Below are 8,291 nucleotides of genomic sequence, written 5' to 3'. Positions count from 1 at the left end.
CATATGTGAAAATGTACGTGAAAACAAACCTCTTCTCTGTGTGGGTGACCTTGGTGGCTGCAGGTCTTTCCAGCCATTTATTATAAGATAACACTTTGTCTAGATCTAGGAAAGTTGACATTTGGCAGCTTTAAATGCCCCCTCCATATGAATGTAAATAATTAAGCTGAATCTTGTGTAAGCATGAGCAAGTAACTAGTACATATAGCAACCCATTTCTTTATAGCCTTCCTCCTCAATCTCATGCCCCAGTAACCCTAACAAGCAAAATGCTAAGATTTAGCGCAGAGAGAGGGGGGGGGGGGAACTGTGATCCATCTAGAAATAATATTCTTGAGTCATCTATTTGATTCATTATCAAAAGTCTGAGAAATTTTCTTCAGATTGGTTACCCTTCCAAGGTTACTGAGCAGGGTGTGTTCAGATCAGATTTGATTTATATACTGAATGCACATCCATACTATTTGGTTGATCCAGAAGTTACAGTCCTGTGTAGAGTTTATTCTAATATGTAGGTGAACATTCTCCAGTAGGAAAAAAGACTATTAACTGAAAATGAATGTTTTGTGGAATCGAGCATGAATATATGTATCTAATTCTCAGTATGGTCCTATCTGTGGATACGTAAATCCAGAGATTTGGGCTGTAAACAGACTAGACAGACAAAAGCCCCTGGTTTGCATAAAAATCTAAAAATAAAATAAAATAGACTGTTTGAATTCCCCCCCCCCCACAATAATAGAAGCAGGGCCTGTAGCTTTAAGAAACAATGCTCTTTGTGGCTGTTGCTACACAGCCATAACAGTAGTGCCAGTGTTTAAGCCCTGATTTCTATCAGTAAAAGTCAGGGGATGGGGCAGGGCCCTTTCCAGGCCTGTTTTGATTAGGGTCAGGCTTGGCTACAATCACTAGACCACTTGCTACCATGTGAACTGCATGATTCACCCTGGCCTAGCTGCTTGCTACTGTCCAACAGCAGCCACTACACAAAAGGCAGTGCAGTGTAGTAGTTAGAGTTTCAGACTAGGGAGACTTAGGTTCAAATCTCCACTTTGTCACTTACTGGGTGACCGTGGGTCACAGTACCTCAATGGGTTGTTGTGAATGGAGAAGACTGACATAAGTTGCTTTGGGTCACCACTTAGTAGAAAGGTGGGATATAAATGAAGTAAATTAATAATAAATAAGTTGGAAGGAGGCAGAGATGGTATCACTGACTGACAGCTGCTGTAAATTAGCAGTGGTCTCCAGGAAACCCCCCTCCCCCTTGGCAGGTGGATTGAAGAGCGGGGACCATAATAGGGCAATGATGGCTCCACCCACAGCAGGGTTGGGTGTGATGGACGGGGGCTGGTCACTGCAAGCCAGGCACTTGTTGGAGCCTGAAACATGGCTTGTGGGCACTTTAATGTCCAACCTGTCATACAGCTGGCTGTTGAGCTGGAAACAGACATAGCAGCTGTTAACTTTCAGGAGGTAGGTCCTTCAGGACAAATAGAGAGAAACCTTTGGGGGCTGGACCACTCCTGTAGACAGGAGGCCAGCCCCCTGGGATGACCCAAAGCAGACTGCAGTGGGGCCTTTATAAGAAGGAGGAAGCAGGCCTATGAGAACGTGCCAGACCTTCACTCCTGACCCAACAAGACTGGAGAGTAGAACAAGAGTTAAATGAAGCCCCTCCCCTCTCACTTCTAATGCCACAGGGGTTTTGTAGGGCTGAACAAGCAGACATGGGAGCTCAGAGTGTCAGCACTGCCTCTCAACAATATATAGCTGAAAATGGGGGACAGATAAAAGGTAGTTTGCCTGGTAGGTGGGTGGGAAAAAGAGAAGGAAGCAGAAAAAGGGGAGAAAGGGGTGTTATGTATTGAGTTGACCACGTGCGAGGTCGGGCCTCCACGCGGTCATGCGAAGCAGCCAAGCTTCACCCCAGGGAACAATGGCCCGAGCGAATCCTAGCCCACACCTATCTGACCTATAGAATGCCTGACCTATGGAATGCCTGACTAATGTAAATAGCCTATCACGGGTGTGGGGTGTGTTTTGGGTGTGGGGTTCACAGGGAATAGAAGCCGGCCTGCGAGCCGGTTGAGAGCTAAAAATGGGGGCAGATAAAATATAGGTTGTGTGGTGGGTGGGAAGAAGAGGAAGCAGGGAAAGGTGAGGATATGGGGACTGCCAGGAGAAGGAAGAGGAAATAGTGTGGTGAGAGGATACAGGGGAAAGTGAGGTGCTCCCCACAACTCCTTGTGGGTACCCCACAGTGCAACTAGACCAGAGATTTTTCTGGATGCCAGGGGGAGGGAAGAAAGGAAAGCTGAAGGCATGGTGGGCAATAAAGGTGGCTTGGCTGGTGGGTGTGAAGGAGAGAAAGAAGCAGCACAAGAGGAGAGGCTATGGGGGCTTCCAGGGGATAGAAAGAGAAAAGAGTGGAGGAAAGAAGGAAAATTGAAACTTTCCCAAAAGTCCTTGCATGTCCCTCACTTGTGGCGCAGGCGGTAAAACACCTGCATTAACAACAACTCTGAACAGCCACTATGGCTGTTCGAGAACCACCACGGCCGGGGTGAGCTCCCAGCCCTAGTCCCAGCTCCCGCCCACCCAGCGGCTCAAAAGCAATTAAAAAATACAATGCGAGTAGACGAATGGGTACCTACCCTTAGATGGGTAGGGGGCACCCTCCTCTGGCGAGGTGTGTGGTGGCGGTACCAGCGGTGGCGAGAACATCGGCTGCAGAGCACTAGTGGCGGAGGCAGCGTGGTGTGGCGATGCAGCAGCGGTAAGGTAGTTGGAGCGATCCCTGGCAATCAGTGTAACAGCATGTGTGCGGATGACGGCGGAGGCGGGACCGGAAGATGCACGACGACGTGAAACGCGGGCACGACGGAGCAGAGTGGACATAGTCGAAGCCGTGCGAACACGGATCGTGCACCTAAAAAGTAGTCCCGCCGAGAAGGAAAGAGGAAGCCACCCTGAACACCAGGATGAACGCCGACCAAGGACCGCCTGGAGAATACGGAGCCGAGCCTGAGAAACAACAACCACACCACCTGGGTGCCAGTAGGCAGCCCCTCCCCCCTACTTCATGTGGCCCTAGTCAGGAAGAAAGCGTTCTTAGAACACCCTGTAAACTGCCCAGGGACCCCTAGGGGTCAGGGTGGTATAGTAAGTCGAAGGAAATAGAATCAATAATAAATAAATAAATAATAAGTTTAATAAGAAGTGCTAGGAAAGAAGATGCACTGATGTTTTAATTAGTAAATTTAAAAAAATGAATTGATGAGAAAAAAGATTTTAAAATTGAAGATGATTATTGTAATGTATTGAGCAGAGATGGCTGTGGTCACGTGGGTCCGGCCATGCGGTCTAAAACAGACACGGACCTTTGCACTAGCGAACAATAGCCACTTTGGATCCTAGACGCACCAATGGGTTTTCCCGGATCCAAGAGTAGACCAACAAGGACTGCTGCATGTAAATAGAACCTAAGTTCAAGCTGGTGGCAGCAGCGACTTCCGGTTTTTGGCGGCGCGAATGGCGACCGGCTCTTGGGACGTCTCCCAGAGCCGGATCGCCCAAGCACAGCCCGGGGGGGTCCCGCGTCAGCGGAGATCCTAAGGAGTCCTCAGTGAGAGGGCTCCGAACCAGGGGGTGCGTCAGGGAGAAGCCTCTTATCGACCAGATGGTTGAGAATTGAGGCTCTCCCATTTGCCCCAAACGGCCCCGGCTGTGACTTGCCCCTATGAGGGGCATAGCAACGCCTCCGGTGGAGCGGAGTGGTGATGCGGCAAAGCTCTTCTGAGAACGAAGAACCGTAAGTGGACGTCCGAAATTAAAGCGGCAAATTTCCCCCCCCCCCACTAGAGAAGCGGCTGGAGGAGAAGGGAGAAGGGAGGACTCCACCCCCCCGCTCCCCCACGAGAGACTCTTTCAAAATCCTAAAAAACGGGGGGTAAAGCATAAGATAATACAAGCGCTTACCTTCTGGTGGGATAGAAAAACGGAGAAAGGGACCTGTCCCGAAGAGAAGCGAAAAGAAAACTTTCCAAGTATAAACAATCTGGTAAAATGGCGGGGACTAGAAAAGCAATAGAAAAACCCTTGAAGAAGGCAGGCGGGACTTCCTGTCCTAGCCCCTCCACTGCTGGAGCTGCTGTCAATCAAGCAGACAGTGAACTTGCTCGCCATCTGCTGGCAGAACTGCAAAAAATAAATTCTAAACTTGACTCTATGGAAAATGCCTTTGGTCTACAGCAGAAAAAGATGACAGAAACAGCTGAAAAGGTAGATGATATTGCCAAAAAATGCCTGGTATCAGCAGAAGATGTGCAGACAGTTAAGAAAAAGGTCTTTAAAATTGAAAAGCACCAAGAAAAGCAAGAAAATAAATTGTTAATGCTACAAATGGAAAAATCAAACCATACTCTCCGGTTCCAGGGTTGGAAGGAAGAATCTGGAGAGGACCTGAGAAGTATCCTGGCTGAAGCTTTAGCACCACTGCTGGGCAACGAAGCGGAAAAAATAAAAGAGGAGATGGATTTGGCCTATCGGGCCTATTCCAACTTTACGAGAAAAAACAAGTTGCCAGCTGAAGTGGTCGTAAAATTTACTAAACAACGTCTCAGGGATCAAATTTTGAGGACTACATCTGCGTCACCCCTGAAAATCGGGGACCAATTAATCAGAATTTTGAAAGATGTTCCGTTTGAAATCAGAATGAAAAGAAAGGAATATAAGGGACTGACCATTTTCTTACAAAAAAATCAAACAGCATATAAATGGTTGATACCCGAAGGGCTAACGTTCAAATTCAAAGACAAAAAAGAAAAAATTGACTCTATCTTTAAGGCTCAAGAATTCTTGAAAAGGCATGCCAGTAAAGAAGAGGGAGCAGAACTAGCCAAGTGGATGTCAACACTAAGCGTGGACGACAGCAGTTCAGAGGGAGAGGTGAAAGACGATGAAGATGAAGGAGCGACTGGACCAAAATACAACTTGAGAGACAAAAAAGGAAAGGACCCCAAAGTTTTTTTTTTAAAAAAATTCGGACTATACTTGGAAGAAATTCACATCAGAAGGACATTATTAATAAATTAAACACTTTGTTTAACATTGACTAGCAGAAGGACGACCGAAGATGGACAATATGGACTTAGAGCTTTGAGTATTAACAGACTAATTTACTAATATAAATAACACCACTCACTCTTTTTCTTTATCCCGCTATATACCCTCCCTATTTCTTGAATTAAAAAGAAATATCTCTCCTTTTTAGGAGAGGGAATAAAGCTTATACAAAAAAAAAAAAAAAAACTTGCTGAAATCACTATGCTGAGTCTCCGCTTCCAGTACTTTTCAATCATCTTCCTCTGTCATTTTCTCTTCCTTTGTCCATTTTATCATTTTTTATTTCCTTTTAGTTAGAATACATTCTGATGTGTGTGTGCACGCACACATGAGAGAGAGAGAGAGGGAGGGAGAGAGAGGGAGGGAGAGAGAGAGGGAGGGAGATGGAAAGATACTGTGCTGAGTGTGTATGCAATGGGGAAAAGTTTCCAAACAAATCATAATTAGCTTAGATACAGTCCTATTAGATCAAATAATTGATTACATAAACATAATTTTCATAATCTTGTTTGTATTGCAGTCTGATAATTTGGAATTGCGGCAAACTAATATTTATTTATTATTTCGATTTATACCCCGCCCTCCCCGTGGGGTATTCTTGCCCAAAGCCAATAATCCTATAAATGGAATTTGTACCAATGTTTCCCAGTTCCAAGTCCAACATTCATCTACTGGCATGTCCAACTCCACTGCCCTTTCCATCAAAAGATCCACTCAAAGTATATATTCCCTTTGCTTCATAGAAACCCAGGCTGTTCAAATCAAGCATATGTTAGAGTACTGATCACGAGAGAAAATGCACAGGTTACAGTACGTCACCACCACCATGCGAAAGAGTTTGATGGCTTATAAAACAGTACAATTAGGACATAAAATGAAGAAATGGGAGTTTCTTCCAGGCCATTCCAGAGGCGGAAGTGTACATGGGAGTTTCATTTCTGTCTTGTACACTCAGCAGTAGCTCAGAAGACAGTTTCCTTTCCAGTGTCCTTTGTCTCTCTTTAACCTGAGTTAAGTCTCCCGAGTACTTGTTGTACATCTTGGGGTATGTACCATTTAGGTCTGCAGAAACTGAGGCTGCACACAGACTACCTTGCACAGTTCCTTGGCATGCATACTGGGACACTGCATTTCACACCAACTGATTGGCACCATCTGTACTCCTGCTTCACTATGGTCCTTTCCGCACTCCCCACACCTCCAGTGACCTCTTTTCCTCCATCCACATGAGCCAGATGGCTGGGTGAGTGAGTAAAGCAGCAGAGAAGCATGCGGCTGGGCCGCCAGATGAGCAAAGGGCAGATAGCTGGGCTGGCAGGCAGAGGGGAGGGGAGGGGAGGGGGCCAGGCATCAAGCCAGACAAGTGCAGGTCTCATTGGGAGGGAGAAGAAGAGAGGAGGGGTGAGAGAGGGGAGAGATAAAGTAAAGAGAGAAGGACTGTGGCAGAGAAAGGGTGAGAAAGAGTGACTGATAAGGGTGATTCTGCACCAGACCTTAAATCCTGGTTCAACCCTGTCCCCGAACTTACATTCTACACTACGCTCAAGTTCACCCCTGTAATTATCTCGGGGTATTTTTTGTTTCCACATTACATTGAGGTCACCCCGGTTTCACCCTACAGTTGTCCTGGGATAAATGGAGGCTGTTATAACCAGGGATAAATGCAAGGTATTGTGTTGCGAGTTGAACTCCGATAAAACCAGGGATGAGATCCAAGTGCAGAAAGGACCTATGAGCCACCACTACCCTCAGCTAATTTTCTGCTGTTGTCAGCAAGTAGTTGGATCATGCATTTTCCAACAAGATAACTTTGGCCAGAACCATGTTTCCCAGGCAGAAACTCTTGTAAACCTCTACCATTTTGTTCCATGGAATGGGGATTTCATCGGTGTAGAGCTGACATACAAGATGTGGGCCTTTTCAAAATGCAAATTAATGCTGCAAACCTTGCATGTCACTGTGGCCCCCACATAAGGTAGAAGCTGAGAATCTACATCCCTCATTACAGAGACTGCTGGCAGAGAGGCAAATAGAGAGCCATGATGGCTGTAGGTGCCACTTCCTTCCTTTAAGCTGCAGAGTCTCTCTCCAGGAACACGATGCCACACCAGAGCCATGCTGCAGTCAGGGAGGATAGTCAGTGCCCACTTCCTCCTCAATTAGACCTCCTACCACTCGGGACAGCTGTGAACAGCCACATGGTTAGTTGGTCCTTCCCACAGGTTACAGTACTTACTACAAAATTTTGCTCAGCAGTTTCCAAAGCCTGACAAAATATCTTAGACAATAATGAATAGTAGCTATGTATAGTAGTGATGTTTTTTAACTTACGATATAAACTGTTCTGATATAAATAGTATATCAATTTTATCAGATAATACAGTTATGGTATTTATTCATCCAAAATTGTTTTTGTACATAATGTTAATTTCTTAAAATGTATATTTGTATCATATTTTAAATTGAGATGTATGTAAGTGTAATATCTTGTCTTGTGTTTATACTGGTCTATGACTGTAATAAAGGATACTACTACTACTACTACTGGATTGCACCTACAATCCAGTGCCAATTCTTTCCATGTGTATACTATCTTGCACCAATAATAGTAACATTTACATTTTCAGAGGAAGAATAAAACAGAATTCATGTTGCAAACATTCCAGAGGTGGGGGATGGGTCATCTTTCCTTTCCTTAGTCTCTTGACTTTATTGAAATATTTAAGATTACTCTATGAGGAGATGATACAGATGGTGCACTGTATCAATAAAATATGAAATACTATAAAAAGACATTTCTAGGACTGCATTAGCCATGTAGAGGGAGATACATTAAATCAGATGAGACAAAATGGTCCATGCCTCTATAAAGTCGGAGTAGGAGGACACTGCAGAGAAGGGGACTTCCATGGAGTTCAAATTCATTATAACAATAACAGCAACAAAGAGGCAGACTGACTCTTACCTAGTTTTCAAACAATCTGCCTCTTTCCACCCAGAAATGCTGCTTGGAGCATATAACAACATCACTCTTCATGGAAAGGTATTAGATCACAAATTCCCTTTGATATATACCTTAGGACAAGCAGTTGAAAAGTGCCCCCAAGAAATATATCACATGCCAAGAATAATTCATCTCTGGTAGAATTTTTTAAAGAAACCAG

At 45.0% G+C, this 8,291-nt stretch overlaps 1 pseudogene; it reads right to left on the bottom strand.

The window, feature by feature from the left end:
* Window positions 1-6,183: 6,183 nt before the first annotated feature.
* LOC107118631 lies at window positions 6,184-7,244 on the bottom strand (annotated as a pseudogene).
* Between the last annotated feature and the right edge of the window lie 1,047 nt (window positions 7,245-8,291).

Source organism: Gekko japonicus, unplaced genomic scaffold (genome assembly GCF_001447785.1).
Source record: "Gekko japonicus isolate JY-2015 unplaced genomic scaffold, Gekko_japonicus_V1.1 scaffold594, whole genome shotgun sequence".
In the NCBI taxonomy this organism is placed as follows: domain Eukaryota; kingdom Metazoa; phylum Chordata; class Lepidosauria; order Squamata; family Gekkonidae; genus Gekko; species Gekko japonicus.
Note: the sequence above shows the minus strand (reverse complement) of the source record. Positions and strands in the feature narration are given on the sequence as shown.